The sequence below is a fragment of the Lonchura striata genome, chromosome 1 (genome assembly GCF_050655825.1).
Source record: "Lonchura striata isolate lonStrDom1 chromosome 1, ASM5065582v1, whole genome shotgun sequence".
Classification (NCBI taxonomy): domain Eukaryota; kingdom Metazoa; phylum Chordata; class Aves; order Passeriformes; family Estrildidae; genus Lonchura; species Lonchura striata.
The window spans coordinates 96932890-96960380 of NC_140703.1; the positions used below are offsets into that span (position 1 = coordinate 96932890).

Consider the following 27491-nt stretch of genomic DNA (forward strand, 5'->3'; position numbering starts at 1 on the left):
AATATCAAACCTGAAAATGGTTAGTTTAAGTAAGCAGAAACACATTAACATTTGACAAACTTTGACACATGCATTGTTGAAAAGTTAAATGCAGATTAAATGTTAATTCAATTTTACATATTAATGCAAATTTTTATCTCTTAATTGCAGAGTTCTTCCTCTACTTTCCTTTTCCTGTTAGCCTCCATCCCACAAAAACATAGATCACTATAGAGATGAAGAACAAACTAATTTGTTAGTTTTTATCAGAGTGTACCCAAGTTTTCCTCTGTTTCTAGCTTTTCTAAATGAAAAATTACTACTCCTGTCCTCTAATATTTTATGAGATCTGTATGCAATTGTCTTCTAATCTATTTCAGTCAAAAATAAATGGGCTAGTTTAAATAATTTAGACAGTAGCTACCTTGACTGATTCCAACTGAAATGAATTCAAGAGAGATTGCAAATTAGTAACCCTACCATAAAATCCATGAAAGTGCTAATCTGCAACTCAGGGCTGCAGATACATCACTAGGTTTTCTCTGGTATACCTAGAACAAGAAGTAGCCATGTTAAGTGGTGCACAACTGGTGCCCCATCTCCCAGTTAGTGAAATGACCCAATTTCTAAATACATAAAATAAGAAATAAGAAAAGAAAATAATAAGATGAAATAAATCAAAAATACTCCCACATAGACTAAATTATCTCAATTCACTTTGTTCATGGGCATAAATCTGATTTTTTTTTTTTTTTTTTTTTTTTTTTGTGATCTTTTGTTCATTTCCCAGAAAACACAGGAAATTATGATCTTTCAGTAACATGACACTAGGGAAAGCCTATTTCAAGGTGAAAAACTTCTCTGGGTGGAATGCTGTCTTTTGTGTTCATTTGTGATCTGCAGGTGCTTGACAGGAAATGAGCATGGTTGTGGCAGGACTACTTCTCTTTGAAAAATGTCTCAAAGCAGTTCTGATGGGAAATTTAAAAAGCAGGGATCATGTCTGAGCTCCAGTATAGAACTCAGCTCACCGTATCTGTTACTGTCTATCAAGCTCAAGAACAGAACATTATTTTCATTTCTTCTTCTCTATGCTCTCAGGACAGCTTTAAACTTACTTCAGCATGAAAGTGGAGACTGAGAACTTTGCAAGAGCTCCCAATGACACAAGAAACAAAACAATAAACAGTTATTATATTTTATCTGTGAAGATGTTAACAAAAATTAAATTATGACAAAATTCTGTCATGTTTGCACCTGTTCAGTTCTTCTCTTGAAAAGTTCTATTAATTTTTTTATATTGTTACTCTTTAATGTTGACATTGATTTCTAAAGAGAATTTAATATATTTGAGAGAAAAACCTGTTATTCTAAGCAATAGTCCACAAAATACTATGAGAACCAATGCAAAACTATTTGTAGCTACAGTGCAATTAAATGTCAAGTGTAATTTTTCTGCTGACTTCTAAAGTGTCAGTGATAGTGTAGTTAATAAAATTAAAAAGAGAAGTTAGAAGACTGAATGAATAGCTACAAAATGTTTTAGAATATTAGATGTTTTATTAATAATAATAATAATTTTTAATACATTCAAGGAAAGATGATCAATTCTGAAACTAGCTATCACTGCTAGAGCTTATTTACTTTGTTTTATTTGTTGTTTTTTTTTTTAATTTTGTTTTATATTGACTACTTCATGCAGAAACCTTACAGAGAGATAACTAATATTGAATGAAAATTTCTAGTTTGCTGAAACCTTTTTCTTAATCAGCAGCAGTCACTGAAAAGTATTATCTCAACCACAAAAAAGAAAATGCCAAAATTTCTTCCTTTCCTATTTTTTTAATCCTATCTCATTAGCTCTGCAACTAAACCTATTTTTCATAAATATTCTAGACTGGGATCTACAGAAAAAGAAATAGAGGTTCTGTCAATATACAAATTGATATATGAAGTGGACTATGTATCTGTATATATAGGACATGAAAAAGATAGATATAGAATAAGGTAAATGCTATAGAACTACATTTAGTAAGTGCACAATTCCTTCAAGTAATATCAGTTTGCCTATAAATCTCTCCTTTATGATGTATTGCTTTGGTGAGTCATTCATTTGTTCTGACAGAACAAAAACCACAAGCATTCATATTTTTATATTAAGAGACTTAAATGAAAAAATCAAGTCAGTCCATAAAGCAGTCTTTCAAAGTATTAAAATGGCACCCCAAAATCACACACAGGAGGTTGATGTTTTAAATATAATGATCAAAGTTGTACTTTTAACACAAAAATTCATGGCCTTACAGAAATAAATTGTGAGCAACAGTGGCTTGTTGAGGCCGTATAGTTTGACCTTCTCTTGTTAAATATCAATGTTCTCCAATTTCCCTTTGCTTCTTCACATTTTTGAGACAAAATAGGCAGATTAGCTTGGTGTGCTATAGGAAGAAGAGCTTCGAGTTATTAAACACCAACAAATGAGATGCTGATGGGGAAAAAATGCATAATTTAATTCTGCCATTTTGTTGTCACTGTGATGCAGAATTAGGAAAGTAAATCAATATAAAAGCAAAAAAAAACCTATTTTAGTCATTCTCATAGTAACTCCAAAAGTATTAAATACATTTTTTCCCTGTTTGTGAATATGAATATAACACTTTGATTTAAAAAAAAATATGTTACTATATTGATTTAAGATAGTTGCAAGATAAAAATGCAACTCCCTCAGAAAAAGTAAGAAACACTAGCAAAATGTTGAAAATTATTGAAATTCATCGGTAGCTCCTTAGTATTCACATAGAGCACAATGAAATTATAAAACTGGTGACACACATAGCTGTTTTCTGTATATTTGGGTGAAAGGTATATTCTCTTGAGAACAAGTTGCTGGGACGGTTACTTGCAAATTGGAATTGACTACATTCTTTGCTAAATAACATTTCCACTGGGAAGCTATTATAATCTCACAAGAATCAAAAATAGTTCTCCAAAAGCCTATTCTATGTGTCTTTGTTACCTCTGGTTAAATGAAAGTCTGTTCTTTTGAAGATTTTTGATAAGAAAATGCTGAGGAGGAAGGATTATGACATTTACTTTGTCTCTTAGCGAAGTAGCCAAGGTAATTATTTTTTGAGTATTGAAAAAATTCCTTTGAATTCTAGTGCCACTTCATGATAACAATAGAAAAAATACAAATATTCGCAAAGCAGTGATTTAAAGAAATAAAAGTGCAGAATAGTATTGCAAAATGTGCTTATGAGCCGTTTACAAAAACACCAGTGGAGCACATAGTATCTACTTGGATTGTACAAATGTTTTGTTCATTAATTAAGAATCTGAAAATAATGTTCAATATCTAAAATACAAAGTATTTATTTTGGGTTTTTTTTTCTTAAACTGATAAAGCAAAATGATTAATGGAAGTTAAGGATATAGTCATTATGTCTTTGCAGAGATTTAAAATTTCTGCTTCAGAGATAGTGCAGAGATACAGCATTTGGAGGGTCTGTTCAAACTGCTTTACATTATATAAATGCCCTAAATTACTCTCTACAGAAACCTGCATTGCTCGAAACTATCATGGAAGCATGAAGAACCAAACCTTGTGTATTCAAAGTTAAAATACTGGACCCCTTTACACTTCTCCCATGGGAAATTCTCATTCACTGATAAGATATCTGAAAAAAAATTTAAAAAAGCATTTTACATGAGTTAAACAGGGCAGCTACAGCACACACTAATTTCACTTTAAGGCTGACTTTTGGGCTGTTTAAAACAATGGGCTGTGTCAAATGTGATGTGTCACCTTAAGTTCCACAAAAAAACCCAGATCTTATTGTATATTGAGGTGTAGTGTCTAAAGCAGCATTATACTCACTAAGATTTGATTTCTCATTATAAACATGCAAAGCCTCAAATCTAGGTATGCTTTTAGTTGTCAGATTTCTTAATATTCAGGAAATATACTGTATTGAAGCATGTGAAAATTTTATTATTCACTATGCAAATATCAGACAGAATGGAGAAAAAAAACAGCCTTTTCTCCCTAGTTGGATTTCTCCTAAACATAAAATATTCCTACAAAGATATTATTAATTTAACTTCAGCATGAGCTAGATAGCAGAAATCAGTAAACAAAGCCTGGGAATAAACCGCATTAAACAGAAGATACTTTTACAAGTAGAAAAACCCAAATATGTTTCAGTGAGCTTGTGCAGGTGTTAATTTTTGGTTTGTTAAGTTTGGGGTTTGTTACTAGGTCTTGGAATAGGGGGATGATTGCTTTGAAACCCCTGGAGAGAACCAGATGACAGAGTTTCAGAAAAGCAAATAACCTTCCTAAACAAACACACTCCCTGCAGAGAGAATCAGAGCTGTTGATCTTCTCAGCAAAAACACTACCTCAATGTAGCCACAGTTAATTATATCTTGTTGACAAGAGGCACCTAAAACACCATGCATTTTATCATCATGCAATAGCATACAAATGACAAGTTTTGACAAGTATCTATTTGTTTTTTGCAGAATTTGCATTGAATATGACAAGTATACTTTAACTATTATGCCTCAGTGCTATTTAGTCAATCATCCTTTACTTCTGAAGTTAATTTTAGATCAGATAAACATGCCCAGATCTGCAGCTTGTGTGATATCAACAAAGGTTTCAGGTCTTAGGCAGAACATTAACACAGTTGTTGTGCCCGAAGCTGTCAAACACGTGATTAATGCTTTTACATCCACAAGAATAATACAAAGGGAAGACTTTTGTTTCATACTGTAACTTCATTCATTGCAGAAGGGCTATATCATTGCCCTTCCCTTTTGATATTGTAGCTCTCTCCATTACTTCTGAACATTGCTTTTTCTCATTTGAAGCATTTATGGTCTTAGGTGCTATTAGAGATTGGTAAGAATTTTAAAACATGCTTTCTTATCATTGGACAAATACGATTCCTAGCTCAGTGATCTACTTTCTAGGGGAAAAAAAAGGAGTTTAAACCCAATTCCCTCTTTTCTGAACAAAGATCTATTTTAATAGTCCTTAAAATATGGGTCTGTGGATCGAAATACCATGAACCAGTGTGTTTAGCTACTGAGAATTAAACAAGAACAGGAAAGTTAAGTCCAGTTAATTTAACTTTTTGGCCTAAAGAATAAAGAGGCATTATTTCAGAAGAGGAACAGAGCTGGTCAGTAGTAGAAACAAGAACACAGATTCAAGAAGACTTCATGGACAAAGTAAAGTTAACCTCCAGAACACTGTGGTCATTCCAGCATGTTATTTTCATATTCTTTCTGGATATGGAAGTTAAGATCTGAAATATATCAAGAAATTGCCCTTAAGAATGCAGAATTATTTCTGAAACAGATGAAAATGAAAATATATCTAAGCTTTTCCAGACAGTTCAAGCACCTTGGAGTTTTGCTCCCAAAGTATTTTTTGGATTTTTTTTCTAAAAATCCCATTGTTAGAAGGATTTCTAAGTTTTTCTGTCAATATTGACTTTCATATGGGTTCTTTTTCCCCCCTGTATTCTGATGAAAGCAGAAACTGATATTGGTGACATAGATGACTAAAGGAATAATATTCATGATCAAAGGACCATTTTGAGACTAGAAAACTCAGGCTCACTTATTTCTCTTTAAGACATACTCAGACAAGCAGATGAAGAAGGAAAATTATAAGGATGAAAGAAATCTCACAGTACTGCACTTTACTATATTGCATATAAGAAAAAGAAAGCAAACAGTCAAAGTTGAGGAATGTAGCATACTTTAGTAATTCTTTGCACACTTTCTTGAAAGAAGGATGTTCAGCCCCTCATGATGGCTTGAATTTTCTTAAGTATTGTTGGTATCACAATGAGATGGGAAAGGACCAAATGATAGTCAGATAACATTTTTGACTTGCATTTCATGAACATATTTTTGTTACACAGTCTCTTATACCTCCTACACTATCATGTCTTTTAATGAAAGAGCTTCTACTGTGTCACTTCTTTCAACCAGAAGCCCCTTAAAGCACTAAAGTCCTTTCACTCCTTAAGGAACATTGAAATTGATAGATTAGGCTGATTTGCTTTGCAACTTGTGATTTTTAGCATGGTGAAATTATTGTAAAAGAAGACAAAATCAAAATCAAAATATAAACCTGAAAAAAGCAATATGGACAATTGTATGTAAAAAAATTTCCAAATTATACAGCATGATAAAAGTCACCTAGAAACAGAAGTACAGAAGTCAGAAGAGGAAATCTCCCTGTTTCCTATTATTGCTAGCCTGAGCAATTCTCTCTGGAAGGTAAAGTGTACATGCTGTAAACTTATGTAGCAGCAACTTATTCTATGTGTAAAAATCAGTATTTATCAGAATTTACACTTTCCATTTACACAGCTTAAACAAGAAAGTCTGTCTTCCACTGCCAAGCATTGCCCTTGAGATTCCAACCTTACTTGCTATAAAGCAACAGGTAATTCTCCTTTATGTCATTCTAAAAAAAATATTCCTAAATGAAAAGTCAGTAAGATGGATACCTGCCAGCTTATAATCAGCATATTCACGACTACACTTCCAAAAAATAAAATCAGATTCCCTGAGCATTAACATTCAATTTGTTAATGTTTTATAATAGAAATATGTTTAGTATGTTAATATATTTAAACTAACATTACCCCTTTTTAGTACAATGTGGTTTCAGTTCTGGCCAGGATTAAAACTATTATCAAAAATAATCCTGTTTCAGTATTTCTGATGGGCACATAAACCAAAAATGCTAAAACTTTTGTTTATTGCAGGTTCTCCAGTTAGAGCTGGAGTTGAAGCTAGGTTCAGATAAGTTCCAGATAATCATATATATTTCAGTAACAACTGAAATACTAAGGCATTTATCATTCTCCAATGACATTGATCTCAGATGAAAGAAATTTATCTAATATTTTAAAGACCATATTTTAAGGATCTATTTTCTTGTCTTACAGACAAATAAGTTTGGGGGGTTTCTGGCTATGTTCTGCTGTTTCTAGTTAGTAAAGATACAACTGAAATGTTGTTCAGTTCTGTGTGTCAGAAACTATCACCTCCAAGTGCCTGTGGGCGATCCTTCTGCAGTGGCAATTGTGTTGCTCATCCAGCAGCTGAATCTGATAGAGAATCTTGCACTCTGATATTGGCTTTGGCTATTTTCCCATGTGCTTTTCTTTCTAATAATACAGTTGTTGTTTGGAAAGATATAAGCTAACAAGGCTAAAGGACCCACCAAAGATCTCTCTGGTATCCATGCTGCAGTAACGATATGTGTGTTACCATACAGTGGTGGTTTGCTAAGTATTTACATTCATGTTCGATAGAGCAGGATCCAGCAGAAACAGAATAGGCAGCAGATTTTAAAGTCAATATTTTAAAACCCTTACCTTGTTTTCACTTGCCCAGTATCTGTTTCCAAGGAAACAGAAGGAGAAGCCAGAACCAGTAGTGAAGCATCAATAAAAGCAAGCTCACCAGCCTTCAGATGCTGGCTTCTTTCCTGTATTTCCAGCTCCTGAGCCCACATTTGACAAGGCCCCTGATAGTTTATAATAACATAAAAAAATGAATATAGTTTTATTCAACACCTATTTACATACAAACAAAAGGGAGTTGGCAACACAGTTGGTTTTCAAGATGGAGGTTTTTAACTGGCCATGGACTGGGAAATGGAGTTTGAAATAGGAGCACATATGGACCCAAGAGATAATATTTTGGTGTGTAAGTCAGAGAAAATTAAAGCAAACCAGTATTAAAGACTCTTCCATGAAGTACAAAACAGAGAAATAGGAAGAGAATTGCAGACTTAATTATTTATTACTTTTGAAGTGTTGTTTATTCTCCAGATGTCTCCAGGCTAACCAGGGGGATGCTGTTTAATTTCCTCACCTGTGGTGTAGGCACTGTCTAAGATGAAATATAGGGACTTATCAAAGCTTGACCAGTTCAGAGTCTGCTGAATTTTCAAACAAAATATAGGTTTAGGAATTCTATTGCAAACTGAGCTTCTTAGTGTGCATAGGACAAGGTCAACAGTTATTCCTACAACACCTTTGCTTCCAGAACACACACTGAATATCAGAAAAACTATTTAGACATTTTAATAAACAAATGGCTTTTATTTCAAATTTTTTTTAAGGATAATTAGTTTTATACAGAATAGTTATTTGTTATTCCTCTCATTATTTTTGGCTAAGGAAATTTATCTTGCCTTATATGTTACACTGCACTGTACAAAGATAAAAAAACAGATAAAACAAAATAAGGAAGAGTTAAAATATTTATAGTTTGGAGAGTTTAATGGTAGTCAATGTAGTTATATGTGACGCCTAAATACATATTTGAATATCAATGAATATAGAAACAGGAACTTCAACTAAATACAGAGATGTCCATTTGGCCCCAATCTGGACTCAAGTTTTTATCTTCAGTGATTACAACTGAGTCAGATTTGCTCCTGGCTTCTGAAAGCTGAATTCTGCTTGACATAAGAAAGTTACAAAAATGGGATTACTTTTACACTCACTCACAAAATGGAATGTAAGACAACAATGTGGCCTCAACTGCAGTATAATAATGTCAGAAATAGATTATAGATAGATAGATAGATAGATGATAGATAGATAGATAGATAGATAGATAGATAGATAGATAGATAGATAGAATGATAGCCAAGCAGCAAAATGGCTTAAAAATATTATCTGAAACCAAATATAGCAATATTGCATGTCATAATCAGACCTCTTCTGCAGCATGAAAATCCCTGGAGCCCCAGGAATATTCCAGTCTTGTTACCAGAATTGTATCTTTCTATAGTATCCTTTCTAGAGAAGTATTGATTTGCAAGTAGATAAGAAGCCTGATTCACACAATTGAGTTTCTAATTTATGTATCCCATCCTCTGTTATTTCCATTTATGATTACAGGAATCAGCTGTGCTTCTTCCACCTTTATTGTGTTTTAATTTCAAAATATTCACTAAATATTCTTTTAAACTCTAGTTTCAATTCACTAGTTCTGTCATAGAAGCTGGTTTGTAATGGATTCTTGAATACTTCAGCAGTTTGTCCAGATCAAAGATTTTCACAGATTTATTTTTATTATATATGATATGGCTTCATGTCAAGTCCAAAAACATCAACTTGTCACTGTAACTAGTACATAGGAGCAGTAACAAGGACATTGGGTAAAACACCATATTATAGTAAGCTTCTGTGTCCTGCTCCTAAGCTGGAAGATTCCTGTGGAGGAAGATAAAATGCAAACTGCATCTCAGAAAGGTGGTAATTTATACTTGTGTGGTTAGAGATACTGGCAGTATTTTTTATTACTTTGATTCAACTGATTTGCATCTTCCTTGACAACGTTCAAAAAATTTGTATTTTACATTAACGGAAAGCCTAAAAACTTCTATAAATTCACTAGTATTTATCAGACTATGTTAACTTTGGGAAGTGAATTTAAGTTACCAGGTGCTGATAGTGGGAGTCCACAGCCTGGTCTCTGATTAAAGGCCAGAACTGTCCTGAGATGGACACAGATGCTTCCAGATGGCTTGCAGGGCTGGTGGGATCTCTGGGAAAATACATTTAAACAATGTCATCAGAAAGAACAAAATGAGTGAGAAACGGCTGAGGAAACATCAAAGTCTGTCCTGGTTCAGGGCAAATTTGGGGAAAGAACCCCAAAAGAGTTCCTTGAGGAAAGCAGATTCAATTGGCCCCTCCCACCAACCAGTTCAGGAAAGATACCTCTTTGGAGAAAAAGTGGAAAAAAACTCTTTATTAAACAAGCAAACTTCAACAACATTAAACAATAAAACTTCTTGCCACTCCAAGAGAGAGACAAATTCAAATCCCCCAGGTTGCAGCTGGGCTCACTCAGTCTCTGATCACTCCCTTCGGTGCTGGAAATGCCACGGCCCAGGCTCGGTCCTCTGGTCCACAGGTGCTGCTGCTGCTGCTCTTCTGGTGTTCAGTCCAGAGCAGGTCCAGAGAAAGGGAAAAAAACACAGTCCAGGGAACTTCTTTACCTCAGCTAGCTAAAACTAACTAGACTAGGAAAAAAAACAAAGGAGAGCTCTGTCTCGTTGTCCGTCTGTCCGCAGACAACTCAGTCCAGGAGCAGGAATGTGGAAGAGGGAGTGCAGTTCTTGAAAACAAACTCCGTGCTTCTTCCCCCGCCCCCCCACCCTTCACTCCTGGAACAAGTCTTAAAGGTGTAGAATTATTATTCAACATAAACAGGGTAGACAACTGGGGATAAAGGCATCATACAGTCAAACTAGGACAAAGTCGTAGTAGGAGGAAGTGCTTCAGGCACTGGAGAAGACCGTGGAGAAGACTACAGTGGAGCAGGTTGTCCCCCTGTACCTCATGGGGGACCATGACAAAGCAGATACCTACACTGCAGGCCACTGAAAATGCCATAGCAGAACAGGTGGGTGGGTATTCTTGAAGGAACTGTGGCCCATGGAAAATCAATACCAGAGAAGAGGGAAAGGAGATAATGCTCTGGTTTTGCCTGGGGTAGAGTTAATTTTATTCACAGTAGCTAGTATGGGTCTGGGCTTGGGTTTTGCCTTGAAAACAGTGTTGATAATATAGAAATATTTTTGTTATTACTAAGCCGATTTTTCACAGCATCAAGCCCTTTTCAATCTCTCACCCCATCCCACCAGCAAGGAGACTGAGAATGCAAAAAGGGTTGAGAGATTACATACTTGGGACAGCTGACCCCAATTGACTCCTGGGATATCCCACACCATATTGCATGATGTTCAGCATGTAAAGCTGGGGGGAGGAGGAAAAGGAGGAGAGTAGATGGATGTTCAGAGTGATGGTATTTTCTTCCCAAGTCATTGTTACACAGGCTAGAGCCAGGCTTTACTGAAGATGGCTACAAACCTGCCTGGTGATGGGGAGTGGAAATTAATTAATTTAATAATAAATTAATTAATTTCTTGTTTTGCTTAGCTTACATGCACGGCTTTTGCTTTACCTATTAACCTGTCCTTATTTCAACTCTTGCGTTTTCTCACTTTTATGCTTCTGATTCTCTCTCTCATCCCACCAGCTGGAAGATTGAACAAGTGGCTCTGTGTGTATTAGTCATGGTCTGGGTTTAAACCATGACATCTAAAAAGAAACAGAGAGTAATGACTGCAGTCCCTCAGGTCCCCCTGTACCTCTGGGCAGAGGCAGAGTCATGCAGAATAAAGAAGTTGGTCCTGGAAGAAGTGACAGCATATTTGGAAAGCTGTTATTTTAATGTTCATCTTTATTTCTCATGACCCAAATCTATTCTAGTCAGTACTAAATTAAATTATTTTTCTTCAAGTCAAATATGGTATGTCTGCAATAATAATTTGTAAGATATCTACCTATCTTTATCTCAATGTATGTTTTCACATCTTACTGTTATATGTGTATATGATAATTTGTGCAAATAAATTTTCCATATATTTTATAATTATGTACCATTAAGATATACTCTTATAAGAAATTTTTAAAAACACACAAGCCAGTGATGGGGATTGCAGAACAATGTTGAAACCACCTGGACAAAGGAGGGAGGACTCCATTCACAAGCAATTGAACATGGCCAGCCCGGAGATGGATCATCCATCAAAGTGGTCCAAGGAACACCTGGACGATAAATAAGTGATAAATATCCGAGATTGAGATAGCCAGAGCCATCAGGGAGATACATCTCAATACCGAATTCTGGGAACGCAATCACAGATGCTCATCACTCTCTGGACATATTTTGTTCAACTTGCCACAGAGAAAAGATCTCCACCTGAATATGTGCAGTCCAAAAAGGAAGAAAAGGCACTCTACCTCGAGCAAGAGAAATTGCATAACAATCAGCCAGACAGGGGAGTCAGTGTGGAGCATAGGAGACCCTCTGCTGCAGCGGTCAGACCTGTTTCCCACCCAGACCCAACACCAGGACTCAGCACTGACCTTTTTTTTCTTTTTGGCAGCGGCTTTTCTTTTTGTTGTTATTATCTAAATTTATATTTGGTACAGTTAATAAATTTTCTTAAATTAACAAATTGGAGCTTTCATTTATAACATTAATTTCTCCCCTTCTACAACCGAGAAGGGAGAGTGAGTGAGCATCTGAGCGGGTGTTTGACTGTTGGCCAAAACTATCCCATTACAGGGGAAGTAAACTCAGCAATGATACTAATAAAAAAAAAAAAAAAAAAAAAAAGAAAATACTTGAAAAATATCTATTTTACAATAGTGGTTTAGACTATTGCTATAAAAATATGAACTCAAATATATATCAATCTACTTTCACTGACATCAATAAGCCCATTCAATTTTAAAACACTCACACAAGGAACTTTTACAAAATTCTGAATAATTGTACCTCAAAAGGGGAAAACAGAATAGAAAAAGAAAATATTGGACAATCAGGGTTTCACAGTCCATACAGAATAAACTAGCATTGGTTATCATCCGAGGAAGGAATAATTTGAAGGAAACCAGCTGTTCTGCCATAATCAAAGATTTAGAACTGTAATTAACAATAAATATTTCAGATTGTTAAAGACCCTCTTAATATAGGAGCTTGCTGATACACTTTACATAAGCTACTCCTTTGCTCTCATAAAAAGTCATTAAAAAGTGGATATGATTTCAAAGCCCCTAGAAGAAGTCATCCAAATGTCTTCATACAGAGATTAATCAAGTTATAAGAAAACAGACCATATGAATACCTATAGGACAGGAAAGATTGAACTCTGTTGTAGCTGTGGTATCAGCAATGAGCAAACCTTTATGATGTAAGTAGAAATTACCCAAGTAATAGGGAACCACAGTGTACTAGTATCTGCTTAAAGATATGATTTTTTTAGTTGTTTTTGTTGTTGGATTTTTTTTTATAGTTTGAAAGTTGTACTAAGGACTATAAGATATTTTCCAAGTAGTTCTGTAGCATATTTCTCACTTCATCTTATAGTGCTCCAGTCTTCTACAGAGGAAGTTGACCTCAAAAAAATTAGGTAGAAAATTAGCATACCTGAAATTTAATATTAGAAATTATTTTCCTCTTTTTGAAAACTACAAAGCAAAGTTATTTACATTGCTCAGACTTTAGCACTCCAGTGGGAAAATGAATTTGCCCAATTCTCTCAGTGTTTTTGAATCATGTAAACTATAAACAGTTAGGACTTGAGGAAAAGGGAGAACTGAGTGACCATTAGTGACATGAGTGATCATTATCCTCTTGATTCTTCAGAGGAAGCATCACCTGAGCATGGAAAATATTCCATGTTTGCAGAGAAAAAGTTTTCCACTCATCAACACCATTGCCATTTGGCAATGAATTAGACATTTATGTTGAGTTGTCACCAAACACTTGTGAATATGACCTTTAAGTAAAACTAGATATCTACTTTGGAGCAGCTGAATTGAGACCATTTGATAACTTCAAGCTAGAACTCTAAAACCCTGTTTGGTGTTCCTTGGTGTTCTCTAGCATTAGAGCAATGTCCTGGTTATAATGTTCATGAGGATGACTTGCCAAAAAAGATTAAGGAATTCCTTGACTCTATATCTTCTTCAGAAAGAAGGAACTTCACATTCTGTCTTATGCCACTGCTTTTAGCAGTTAAATCAATCCCAGATTCAATTATTTACAATACAAAACTGGTATTCAGCTCAATAATAAAGACACGTGAATATCTACAGTTAAGATGGTGTCTAAGCTTATATTAATATCAGCATGGAGAAGTTGGAGAAGTTAGCAGAGCTAGTGAAAATCTAAAGAACCACAAAAGCACCTCAGCTGAAAAGGTCTCTGAATTCCATGGACTCAGAAGCTGGATTGCTGTGTAGACTGATATCTCATGTAGACATACCTGGGGAGATCCATGTCAGGGCACTGCAGGGACCTGCTGTCCACCAGGACAGTCACTAAGGGCAGCTGTGGTCCTCACTCCAGGACACCTATCCCACAGCCTGTAGCAAGGGAACAGGGCTGGAACTGGGCTGGGGGCATTGACATGGCCAGGCTGGAGACCAGTGATTTCTTGGTAAGACTGTGGTGACAGAGCAGCGCCAAGGCTGAGACAAGAACCATTTCTGTGGACTGGAACCAGGCAGGGTCTACAGGACCCATGACAGGAGCTAGGTATGTAGCAATAACAGAGCCCATATGGCGATTAAGCATAAAAGACTTAAAAGCCTGACTAAGTAGTGAGACACATCGGGAGTTCTTCAAGGGGAGCGACCACTAATGTGTCTTCCATCTCTTTCTTCAAACTGGCTTTTATCAACTGTCTGCATTTGGGATCCAATGCTATCTCAGACAACTGGGGCACATTCTACCTCATTTTTGTTGATCAGCTAACATCTAGATAAGAATGCAAAAGTCATAGGAGCAAGAGAGTGCAGGGTTACAAAATTCTAAATCTTGCCTAAGGATGGAATTATGTGATTCTTATTTAAGTATATTTTATATATTTTACATTAATAAAATGCTAAACTTACATCTACAGTAAATGGAAACATTTAATTTTCTCACCAAGCCAGACAGAAACTACAGAGACAAAATATGCAGTTAGACACATATGCATATATAACATTTTTGGTTGCCTAGGATTTGGGCTTCTTTCCATTTACCACAGACAAGATTAGATGTTTATCTGACTTGACATCAATTTTATTGCTGGGGAAAATGATTATATTTTAAATGATATTACACCTGACTTTATCCATGCTATCAGAATTACATATTCAAAGCAAAAAGGAAAAAAAAAGTAGGTTTACCTCTAAGTATTTGCCTTAAAATCTTTAAAATAGCAGTGAGAGATAACAAGAATTGTTTTGTATTTTGACCAAATTGTATCTTCCTTTCATTTTTCTACATCTTCGTGAACAGTCTTCTTTTGATTTGAGAGTAATGCAATGTGACAAGATAGCCACCAGCCATGCCAAGCTAAGCTAGCAGTTTCAAATGATAAAGTATTTCGAAAAACATGTAAAAATGCATGCAAAGGTTCACACAAAATGTACCACCTTTCACTACTTGCAATGAAACTTCAGTGAGCAGAGCTGGCCTTATATTCCCATATGACACAAAGCCATATTCCTTGTTACACTACTTCATACATTTATGTATAAAACATTAATGTCTTGGAATGTCTTGTTCCCCAGCCATCAATAAGTATAAGATTGCCATTTCAAGGTTTTATCTTTAAGACCCTGAAAAGTTATGAACTTAATATTTTTTTAATTCGGCAATTGATGTGGATCCCATCTGGTGCTATGGTCACAGATGGCCTTGACAGCAGCAGGGGCATGGAACAACAATGTGTCATTGTGGAAGACAGAACTGCAGGTGCTCAGCATAGACAGACACTTTTCTTCTCAATATATCAGGCTCAGTGAGTCCTTTTGTTGTTGAGAGAAAACTGTTAAGGTTCTCTTAATAATTTATTTTATTCCTCAAATACTGGCAACTGTTATTATAGGTGAACAGTGTCACTTCATTACGACACTGAAGTTCTCAAATCTGAGTCAGTCTAAGAACACCTTGTGATCAATACATCACAAAAGTGTTTAATAACCACCTTTTCCATTAGTTCTACCTAATGGAGCTTTTCCTCAGTTAAGGATTTATCTCTGAAAGCGAAGAAGTAGTCTTAGATTTATATATATTATATTCAATATGTGCTTGCAATTAAATGTAATAGAACTACTATTGATATTGCTCTAAGAAAATAATTGGATTAAAGAAAAAAAAACAAGAAGAAAAACACAGTTCAAAATTTGATGTTGCTGTGTTTTTTCTTGATTGAAAACTCACTAACATTAGGTACTAAAATTCTACTCTTTCTTGAAACAAGTCTCTTCTAATGAAAATATTTTGCAGTTTATTATTAAGTTAAAAACAAGGAAACAAACACCCAAACTAGAGTGATTTGGCTGATCAGGATGTAATTAATTTCTTTGTCAAACTACGACAGTTTAATGCAAGTAATAATTAAGTTCTGATACGCATCTAAGGAAAAGATTACACTTTACACATTAAGGAAAAAGTTATTTTGTTTTGCAAAATAAACAGTTATCCCCAAATATTTTTGAGGTGGGGAAGACAGCATTTCTTTACTACTTGTGAGAGTGTTTATTTTTCATTTAGACAGTTAAAATTTCTTTGGGCAAAATCTTGTGCAACCAAATCAGTCACACTCTGATGTCAGCATGATGGCAAATGCCTTTCTTCCCTGACATACTGTCACATTGCTCACTGCAATAAATTTAGTCAACTCTGCAAATGATTCTTCAGCAAACATGTCTTAGCCAACTAAAATGAAGCAGGTTTGGGAATCAGGGGAAGGAAAAAATAAATATAAAAAATATTCTAATAGTTGAAAATCAAAGACTTCAACTAGTTTCTTCTTTTGCTTTTCAGTCTTTCTTGACTGAAAAATTTGCAGGAAAACAGAAGTGTTTGTTATCACTGACAGTGCTTTCTGTAAAATTCCTCTTTCTGTCATAAAAAAACATTATCCAGGGAAAATGAAATTATCAGAAATTGCAGAAAGAAAGATATACAAATATTTTCCTGCGCAGATGCAGTATTGTGGACTGATTCTCCAAAACAATGACCATGTAAAAATTATCAGTAAAGTAAAATAAAAAACAAACAAACAAACAAACCCAAAACCAAACCAAAACAAAAGAAAAAAGCAACCACAAAGTTTGTTGTGTCCTTTTAGTTACTTTTAAATGCTCTGCCTGTCAGCATTTAAAAATCTGTATTTTCTTGATAGCTTATATTTTTATAGTCTTGTTACTGCATGATTATTACTGATGTTTGAAAAAGAGATATTTTTGTCTGTGTATGAGTCTGTTGGGAAGATGACCTTTAGACCTCAGTTTGTGAGAATCTGAGAATCGTGGCTGGTGATTTAAGGATTAAGTAACAAGGCGGCCCCCTTATTGAGCTCAGAGATAAAGAAGAGGTGTGTGTCTTCAGGCAAGAAGAACCAGTGGGAATAAAATAGACAATGCAAAAATATGTCTAAAAATTTTTCTGCACAAGTTCATTTTAAAGGACCTTACTTTCTCAACAGCTCCCCGTAAAGAGATGTATTATACGTATATTGAAAGATTAATATTGCATAGCTGCAAGTGTTTCAGAATGTGTCCTCTAAGACATTTTACTAAGAAAATGGCAGTGTCTTCATGTAAAATAAGCCTTAATTTTTAGACCTTTATAGAATAACTTTTTCTTTTTTTTTTTTTTTGCATACATCTACATTGTGTGAGAGTCTGAATTTCATTACTTTATTCCTAAATCCTCATAGATGAAGTCATACAGCATTATTAGAAAGATGGTCTAAGGTACAAATAAAAATTCACAGGCATCCTGAAGCTCATTTGATTGAGAAAATGTTGTTAGAAAAAGCTGAGTTGTCAAGCAGAGAGATTAAAACCTCAAATTTTTAATTAGGATTTCAGCAGGGGAAAAAAAAAAGAAGAAAGATAAATTAAACCTTAATTGATTGTTCAGAAGCAGCAACCTGAATGTAGGTAGAAACACTCAATAATTGTGAGAGCAGGAGGCTTGAAAAAAGAAGTGTTCATTATTTCTGCTGAAAATGCTACACTGAGAATGTGCTATGCACATTATCTGAAAATTTAAATCACACATAAGTAATGCTTTTACATTTAATCCTTAATCCAAACTATTGGGACAGAGGAAGATGGAGATGTGCTTGTTACTTAGATTGTGTATAAATGTACACTAACCTGAAAGTGGAAATAATTGACTAATCTGTCAAGAAGATCTATTTAAAACCCAACTGTGACATTTAGCTGTTCTTTCAGTGGTAAGTGGAAACACACTCTTGTTGATGTAAGACCATAGCACAGTTGCACACATATAAATTATACATAATTGGAGCCATAGTCTGTATGGGGATTGCTCTGAATTACTGTATCTCTTTTCAGAAGTAAGAATTTCTTGTGTCTTGAAAAGTCAAAAAATATCACTACCTTTGGGTGGAGAATAGCAACAGGGACAGAGGACAGCCTAGGACATGGAAAAAACTTTGGGGGGAGATTTGAAGCCTTATTTTGTATATAAGTTAGAATTAACTTCAAATTAAATTCCTAAGAATACTTGGATGCTACAACATGCAGATTTGACTCTTTTAATACCCAATGCAGAGGTAACAAACCAATAATCCAGAGATTATCTGTATCCTGATGAAATAATAATAGTAATAATAATTTTCTCCCAGAGAATTTTTTTCTTTAGGAGAAGTAAATGTTTGCAAAATAAGTATTATATCTCTATTTCTCTTGAATATGATCGCACCTGGAAAGTAAGAAAGAGAATATCCCAATAAAATGACAGCCAGCAGTCATCTGTGCTGTTTTAGAAACAGAACTTGCCCCTGGGGAGTGGCTGGGAGGACAGTGCCTGGGTTGATCAATCTGTCTATTAGTAACAGTGACAATCAGATTTCCAGAGTGATTTTCTGCATATTAACAGTGATGTTTCTGCATCAATCCAGAGTGGAATATTTTGCATTATTTTGGATTTTTATCTCTCTTGATCTGTCTCTGTATTTTGTATTATGACCCTTCTTTTGCTCCGCAGGTTTTAACAAGTGAAAAATAATGAAATTATTAATTAAATAATTTGATTTAATTAGAAATGACACAAATTTTAAATACAAAATAAGGGAAGGATTATGTGAATTATAAAAAAATCCTAAATACTTCCTAATAGTAAAACTTAAAATATGCAGCCTGTTATTTAAATACAGACACAAATTATCTGGGTAGCTAAAGGCATAACAATTACCCCTGAAAACAAGCACTTATGTATATATAAAGGTAAGAGTATTTTCAGTAGTCACTGTAGAAGCTATAAAACATGTATTTGACCAACAGTATTCTTGAGTCATGCAAAAATAAAGCTAATGAAAACACCAGTCTGTTCTGCTCTAGCTTCATGTTTTGACTTATAAGAAAATTACCTAACTTTAGGTTATATATCAACAAGCTGCTGAACTTAGATGGACCAAAAAATCTACATTAGAGCAAGTGAGCCTTTTTAGCACAAAGCACAACATATATATGGGTAACCTCACCAACCTAATTTATCTCCAGAGTAGATTTCAGGACAAAACACTTCATGACTAAAAACAACACAAGGAGTTGAGAAAACCAGAGGTTTTCTTTAAAACTGCCTGTGTTTGCACAGTGAAGGTGTCTGGGGCACAGTTTTATGCACGGGCAATTAGACCTGGTGCCAATTTGTCAGAAAGTTTCTTGTTGCCTGGCTCCATTCAACAGCTGTCTCCCACACAATGCAGGTTGGAGGCAGAGTGAGGGACAGCACATACCAGAGGCTACACCCCTGTATAGATAAGGCCTCCCTGTTTTGTGACAGGATATTAACCCAAAGGATGTTCTGGTTGCCCTTTTGCCCACCACATAAAGGGTTGGCACAACCTGAACAACCATTCTTAATCCAGCACTGGAAACATCCTTCTGTTTGGTTTGAGGGTTTTCTGGAAGGAGTTTCTAAAACAAAATAAAATTATCAACAAAACACAACCCTCAAACCATCAAAAGAAAGAATTATTAAGTAAATCTAATTTCAAACTAATCTATTGAAGGGATTTGACTTCTGTTTCAGGTGGTGAATAGTTTTCACTTCAGGATACTAGGCAGGATTCAGTTACCTTACAGACAGGCATTCACTTTCATTTCAGAAGAACCTGGGTCTCCCATGGTTGCTAAATCTTTTATTCGTGTTCCATGTGAGCACTTTGGATATTTAAGGTCTCCCAAGTGGCTCTGGAGCCTATGTGGAGACAATCAAATGTAGCCTGCTTGCCCAGCTATTTATGCAGCAGCATTTCTCAAAATAATGTGCTGCACACAATCAATCTTCACTTGTCTTCTCTTTATATCTGGTGCAATACAAGGCATTATGCCTCCTTTTCACTGTTTTCTGCTTAAATATTCTCATATATGCTGTAATGTTATGTCATATCTTCAGGTTACAAGAATAGTTTACCTCTCCTGAACTGCCTTTCCCACAGGCCTCAGAGATATCCACTTGTACATTATTTAATAGCATCTATTGTTCACGTTTATCTAACATCGAAAAGGATATGACTAAATGAAGAATTAAACTTTTGGACTGTCATTCTTTCCTGTTGTTGACAATAGTTCACCTTATTCTGCCTCTCTAGATAAAATTTTCATCTCCTTAACACCTGTCTCCACTTCCATCCCTTTGAATATGAGTAGGAAAAGATAGGTCACTCATATTTTGTTTTTCAATGCCCACTGATTTTCTCCTTAGGTTCCTGGGATCATCTCCTAGACCCCTTACTGCACCACAGCTGACACTTAGAGGTGCTGGCTGCAATCTGACCTCAGCAGTACCTGTGCTCGGGGATGCAGGGATGGGATGGACATAGACTTTTCATGGACATGCTGCTTCCACATCAGCAGCAACAGGGAGGTGACAACTTCTGTACAAAGTAATTTCTTTGGGTGCCTGAATCACAGGAAAAAAAAGTGGCATGCACTTCATTTTCAGAGGGAATCAGGAGTAATCTTCACTCTCTTCATCTGCATAGTACTGCGAGCAAAGGACTGGTCCCCAGGATAATTTTAATCCCAGGAACATAAGGAGCCTTTCAAGGCCAGAAGTCAGTGAAGGCACTGGACAAAGCAAAACTGTTTCTCATCTTATCCCTAAAACCATGTGAAATCAAGTATACAAGACAGAGCTCACCACTGGGTAACAGTGAGCTGAGGTGAAGACTCACAGAATTCAGGTGAAACCAGGTGAGGCTTCTCAGCTTTATTTTTCCACAAAAATCTCCTTCCTTATCTATGTCCCCCTGTATAAGTAGGCAATGTATGAGCACCACTGAAATCTGTCAGAGAAGAAACCATCAATTCTGTCCCGCTGCATTAGTTTGCAGGAGTCAGGAGTGAGGGATATCACCATAGACACTAACACAGCTGACCTAGATAGAAGAAACAAAATATATATTTCAATGCATTTTTGCTTTAAAAGTTTCAGGTGTGAAAAATTTAAGGGAAATAATTAAAATTGCATTTATGCAGACCAAGCCAGGACATGTATTCAGAACATTGAAAAGCTAAGCATAAACATTATTTTTCTTTAATACTGGAAAAAATAATTCCTGGTTTTAATAGGAAATATTAAAAAACTGTGCATGATTTCTTATGCTTTTTATAAAATTAAAGACACCTAGAAATATGCATCAAAACATATAAATAAAATATGTGGAAGGTTTTTGTGCCATTTTTACAGGGAAGTATATTCATTATATCTGTTTATAATATTGGCAACATCCTGAATTAACGAATGGCCCATGTTTCACTCACTTTTTAAACTGGTTGCATTGCTAAGAGTTGCATTCAAATGGCAGAGAGAAAGGAACACATATTTCTGTCTCCATTTCTTATTTTCTTCCAGAAAGAATCAAACTGTCAATTTCAGTTAGAATACAGACTTCTAATCAGAAGTCAAAAGGAGTGTCGAATGTGGAAACCATCAAGAACATACATTAACATCAAAATAAAATTTCTTATTTTTAGTTTGTACTAATAAAAAAAATTCATCTGTACATGAGCAGTTAGCAACAAATGAAGCCTATTGACCATGTTTTAAATTGAGAATAGATTGTGAATAATTCTTCCCAAGGTTTAGAGATGAAAAAAAGAAATTTATTAGCATTCTACAGCAAATGACTTCTGCTGATTGAAGTTTAACTGTTGCTTTTCTTTATTGTGTATGGTAAAAGAAGAGCTTCTTTAAAACAAAAGAAATATTTTTGTATTTTTCTCTCTTACTTATGTTACCTCTTACCACTAAATAATTAAAAAAACATCATTATTTTATTTTACCTATGTCATCCTATCTCCCCAATACAACTAACATAAAGTCTAAGCCCCACTGAGATGCTATCTAAACTGTTAAACTAGGGCTTAAATGGCACTGATTTCAAGCTCTTATGCAGTCTCTCTTCACAGAGGGAGGGAAATCAAAGACAATTTTACTCCATAAGATAAGAATTTTACCCTACTAATTAATCATTTTGAGATTTAGAGACTTACAGTTGGTCACTGATTGTCCAGCTGTGCAGTTTGCTTCTATGCATTTGCTCTCCTAATTGATGTTTATACAAATAAATTAGTCTTAACTAATAATTTAAAATGCAGCAATACGTTTCCTACAGGATGCATATCATGTAGGTCCTACACAGTCTTCTGTTGTATTCCAAAGTTTTATATTGGTGCTGAAAATTATGCAATGGTCAAGGGAGTGATAAATTAGCCAGTCCACAAGGTATGAACACAGAAATGATCCAAGTTTAGAGCCTTGTGGGTTTTTCTTTAAATGCTGTGTTAATTGTAATTCAGATTCAGTCTGTAAAATATTAATATTTTCATCATTGATGTCAGTTTTTCAGCAGATGAACAGAAAAGCAAAGATATTGTTTGGCCATAGACACTTGCAAACTTCCTGAAAGTAGGGTGATTTATTCCAGTACATGGATGCCATACTGCTGTCTTTGTACTGCACTGCTCTAGACACTGAAAAACCATTCACTACACTGTGGTACACTCAAAACCAAAATGAACATAGCTAATTGTCAGCCAGGTTATAGGAGCTAAAGAAGAGGCAGCCATATTTACTTCTTCAGGGCACTAATGGGTACTCCTTTTATCTTTATATAACTTCTTTAAGATCTCAAAGATCTCTGCGTTCAAATACATTAAGAGAGATAAGATAAGGAGAGAAGAAATATCTTAGTGGTCCAGTGTGATTATACAGCCGAGAAGTGGAATTATATATTTCTAATTCCTTTCTTTACTTACTACACTTTTGAAGAAAAAAACTTAGGCATTCTTTCAAGAAAGATAGGGACAAAGTATTAATTCTTCAACACAAAATATCTGAATTGAAAGTTTTAGATAAGACTTATTATTAAAGGTCTCATTATTACTGACACATTGTTGCTTCTGAACCTTACCTCCTGCTGACTTCTCCCTAAGACACACTTGTTTCAGGCTGGAAGCCTCTCTAAATGCTACTTGCAGGGGTCTTTAATAGGCCTAGTCTAAAGTAGAGAGTCAAAGTAGAAAGAATGAAAAATATAACCAAGTTGTTATTTATTTCCCTTAAAAGGCTGTTGTGATGCTTGAACTAAATGCTAAACACAGTCATTAAAATATACATTTTTTTTAATGTCTCATGAGTTAGAGGAAACTTGGGAATAATGTACATGCTTGGGTGGCTGAACTTTCTAACATATTTCTTTCTTCCTGGTGCTCATAAGATATAGGCAAACCCATGGATTTAAAGAGTCTGAAGAGAGGTCTTTGCTCAGTTCCCCATTTCTCCCTGTTCTTTCTGCCAACCAGCTGATGAATGGTAGGACTATTTGCACTATCAACTTCTTCCCTCACTTCATTTCAGTTCAGCCTATTCTTCCAATAAATTTAAACAATAATGAAAAGGAGTTTATTTTTTTTCCCCACAGATTCATGTTTTGTTTCATTATGAGAACAAAACATAACAGAGAGTTTTGAACTCTGTAAAGTCAGGACAAAAGATGGCCGAATATTTTCCTTACTATATTTCTACTGAAATTTTTCTTTCTATTAATTAATAAATTTTGGCCATGAGGAACTCATTTCAGAATACTCAACAGCACAGTTCTGACTGATAAAACCCAGTTTCTAAGCTACTTTCTCCCTGACCTTTCTACCTCTTCCAGTTTCAAAGTAATGGTTTAATTCCTGGATGTTTTGCTTTAAACAAAATCGAATCTATTATAACTAGTTAAATCTAACTGTTTTACCTGTTGCTGTGTTTTTTCTGAAAATAGAAACAAAGGAAAAAAATATCTTCAGGCAATAAACCAGAAAAATTTCTGATCAGGTAGATTTTTATCAGAGTGAAAATATTATTCACATAGTTCTAATTATAGAAAGAACTGACTTTAACTTTTGAACCTGGTTGTAATTTAAAATTTTACTGTACTGCAGTACTGGAAGAGAACTTTAGAGTTATCTTCTAGTTTTTTTCCTTGTTAAGTAATGTGTGCTCAGTTTCTATTTGAAATTGTCTAGTTTCATATTGTAGCCATTGGAATTTCTCACATTAAAGATTCTTCTATTACTTGAATTTTCTCTTTTCTGAAACAGTTATAATACATGACCAAGGCAACACATAACCTTGATCTGCTGCCTCTTGTAGGTTCTCAAAAAAAATATCAACTTGTTTAGCTCTATCAGTAAAGCTATTAGATGCAAATAATGTAAAGTATAACAAACAGTATTTGCAGTATATCCATACTGAAAAACAAGCACATCTCAAAAAAAAACCTTTTTAGCATTCTGTGCTTAATTGTTCTACTGAAAAAGGCAGGAAATTGCTTCTGTTATAATGCCATTCTGTGTTTTTTTTAATTATTATCTTTTACACCAAGAGCTAAAAAAGCCATTAGCATGTCTTCAGAGGAGTTATTTTTTTGATATAACAACGTGGAGATCACATTTGTCTGTACAAATGCAAACTAGAATGCCATAGAAATATCACCAAAGTGAAGGTCCTTTTTGCCTTTACTTGTTTTAGATGCATATTGTCAGTGACAATATGTTCATTCTATCATTTGACTTCTATAATCTGATGACAGAATTGGTGATAATAAAAAAAAAATAAAAATAAACCTTCTCTAAAAAATAAATTGTGAAAAATATGCATGAAAAGGTTTTGAGAAGATTAACCCATCATTAGAAAGATTGACTATTAGTGAAGGCAAAATTTATAAGCACTGGGGCCTACCTGAAATAAGGTGAGTTAATGAAATCATTCCAATTGACATTTTCCTATAGATAAAGAATCACTGGAGAGAAATCAGAAATGAACTTTCACTTTATGCACATTCTAGGAGAAGATACAATATTTCAAGACCTCTTTCAGTCTCTTCTGTCATGGCAGCTTTACTTTTTTCTGGAGTACTTAAGAGGTCCTTAAGAGTCAAACCTGTTCTTTAATGTAAAGGCATAGGTCATACAAGGCGTAACAAATAGGATCTTTTTTGTTCTCTAGTGCCTACTGATAAAATGTGGAGAATTTTGCAAGGCATTATGTCATGCACCTTTGCTATCTTCCAGAATATAGAATTAGAGACTTAGTTGTTAGGATATTTGCATCTGGCTTTCAGTCCCACCTTAAAGACTACTTGCTAACCTATATAGAGTTAAGTTACTTCCAGATAGCCTAAAGTTAGGATATACTGTGACACTGGGAAATGCAGTATTGAGTCTCATGATGCTGAATAAGATACTGAACTTTTCCCCCACTGCCTGAAAAGTGAAAGCTTTTGATTTCAAATTTATGGTTTTCATGTCCTTTGGTTCTATTTGAAATATTTTGAGTTCAATATTTATTGCCAGAAATAATGGAAAGAAACATATTGGACAAGATTTTTCTCAGAGAAAAAGAAAGGGATATAAGTCATCCTAAATGAATTTTCTTCTGAGCCTTATGATTTTGTAATAAACTAAAGAACATGTTACTATCAAGTAGAATGACTACTTGAATCCCTTCTCTGTATTACAAGTATGTTTTCTCTGCCCCTGCTCACTTAAAAAAAAAGAAAAACCAGAAAGATAGCCAATATGTATTTTATGCCATGCAGGTATCTCATCAGTGCAGAACAAAATTCAGCTTTAGGAGCATGACAACTTTCTGCTCTCTGTAAACTAGTCTGGCACCACAATGAGAAAACAGAGCTAGAAAATTAGGCATCCAGATGCATACTGTAATGTTCATGATACTCCTGGTGCTATATTTTGGATTGTGTGTGAGCATTTTGTGATGATATTCAGTACTTCCAAACATTCAGATTTGAAATATCTAATATAAAATATTTTTTGTGGATGTTGTGATATGGTTTATGGAGTTAATAAGATTTTATTGGCAACTGGATTTATTACATTATGTATAATACATTCAGGCCATGCTGTCGTTCTCTTCTGTCTATCAAATCTATAAATAACAAAGGGAATGATTACTATTCAAGCTTAAAAAATGTTTTTTCAAAGGCTTGCCTTGGAATTTCAGCTAGATTGAAACAGATGTGTTAAGTAGGTGGGACAAAGGGCAAAAACATTAATCACCGGCAAACAAAATAATACCACCACCAACACTGGGGAAAAAAAAAAGGGGGAGTGGGGACCTCATTTCAGGAGCTATATTCATAACAAAATCTGGAAAAGCACACACTGGAGAATAATACCCATTTAATTTCTCTTTAGTGGTTTAAACACCTGTGTGTTGAAAAACTCGTGTCAACATAGAACTATTAAGATTATTAAGCTGCATTTCTATGAGAATTTTTTTAACTTATCTTTCTGTCCTTCTTTATTTAGTTATGTTTGCAGATGAATCTCCTAATTCAGTATTACATTTTCAGTTTAAAGAAAATAATTTCTTCAGCAGCATGATTGAAAAGATAGAAAATTCATTTAATAGGTTATTGCTGGTCAGTGTCTTTGTTCACTTGGATCCTTCTTTTTTAATCAGTAACTTTAAAAAAATGCAAATGTTTTTGGGGGGGTTTTATCATGTTTAAAAATAGCAGAGTGCAGACATAAAAGAACAAAGCAGCCTCACTTTCACAGACACAGTTTAGGATGTAATCAAACAGCAAGCTCTAAAGGAACACCTGCACTGAAACCTTGCCCACCTCCTCCTACTTATTCTTCTCTGGCAGCAGGCCTGATCTGGCCTGCCAGCTCCCATCCACAAGCAAGGACAGCTGCGAGAAAGAAAGCTCATCTTCATCAAAACACTCTTTGAAGCTCTTCTGAGGATAAACATTCTTCATTTATTAACAGCTTAATGCTTTGATAAAAGCTCACTTTGTTAAGTAGTTTGCCTTTCAAGAGCTGCCCACGTAGATATTTGCATGACGTTCATAAGGACTTTAGGACAACATGGGATTGCCGGAAATATTGTCGAAGGCATAGAAATAAAAACAGAGACCATATTCCTACTAGAAAAAGAGAGGAAAAATCAAAGGGAACTTATGTTCAGCAGGCTTTACTGTTTTCTGATTTATCATAGTCCTGTATGAAAGTGCCATTATGTATAATGCTAAAAAGCTGTCTGCTTGATTTTGAGGAAATAAATGCAAAGGAAATTTTAACAGGGTGTATACAGTTATACCTATAAGAAAGCAAAAATACAATTAGCATTTCAAACCCAGCACTACTTATCATAATGGTCACTTGCACATACTGGGTTAAAAATAAGCAAAACAAAAATTACTGCCTTGTCATAAGTCATGTAACTGGTTCAAATACTAAGTTCTCCCAGCTGCAGCACCAAGTGACTAAAAGTCAGCAGGATATGAGTTCACAAATAACAAAATCTTGCATGCTACA

The 27491-nt window shown here is 34.8% G+C and overlaps 1 long non-coding RNA gene across 1 annotated transcript in view; it reads right to left on the bottom strand.

Annotated features, from left to right (window-relative positions):
• Positions 1–713: 713 nt before the first annotated feature.
• Positions 714–27491, bottom strand: part of LOC146768783 (uncharacterized) — a 30398-nt gene continuing 3620 nt past the window's right edge. Inside the window, exon 2 of the long non-coding RNA XR_014956432.1 lies at positions 714–11648. This is a non-coding gene — a long non-coding RNA (uncharacterized LOC146768783). The remainder of the gene's footprint in view (positions 11649–27491) is intronic.